We start from the raw sequence: 773 nt of genomic DNA on the forward strand, positions 1-773 counted from the left end.
TACAAGCTCACAAATACTCAATCCCATACATTATTGAAACATCATGCGAATATATGACAAAATGAAACATAAAATTCTGCAATATACAACATAATGTATATATTTTATATATTCTGCAATATATATATATATTACCTAAAAACTATATAAAATAAAACAATATAGAACAACACAATATATGCATATATATATATATATATCTGCAATAATAAAACAATAGTATATATCAAATAAAACAACATAAAACAACACAATATATGCATATATATATTAATCTGCAATAATAAAAAACAATAGTATATATAAAATAAAACAAAATATATATATATATACCTGCAGGTGAGATGGAGGAGATTGGCGGAGCAGATTCGGCCGGAGAATCGCCGGAGACGGCAACGGCGAAGTGGAGGCGGCGGCCGGCGACGGGGAGTGAGCTAGCTAGAGAGAGTGGTACGTACGGCGCTCCGGCAGAGAGATAGAGCTGATCACGGCCGGAGAAAATGTAGGAGAAGGTAGAAGAAAATGTTGAAGAGTGAGAGAGGAGATATGCAGAAGAACAAAAGCTGCAGGGGCTGGCGCCTGGCGGGAGAGAAGAGAGACGAGCTGGGTGGGGGATGAAAGCTGCAGGAGGGAAAATCAAAAAAAATAAAAAATAAAATATCAGTGTGGTAGGTGCGTGCGATGGGACGGCCAGCAGGCTCTGGCCTTCCCAAGGCACGCTCCTGACGCGCCACATAGGCACGTCAGGAAATATATATATATATATATATATA

This window comes from Corylus avellana, chromosome ca6 (assembly GCF_901000735.1).
Source record: "Corylus avellana chromosome ca6, CavTom2PMs-1.0".
Lineage (NCBI taxonomy): Eukaryota > Viridiplantae > Streptophyta > Magnoliopsida > Fagales > Betulaceae > Corylus > Corylus avellana.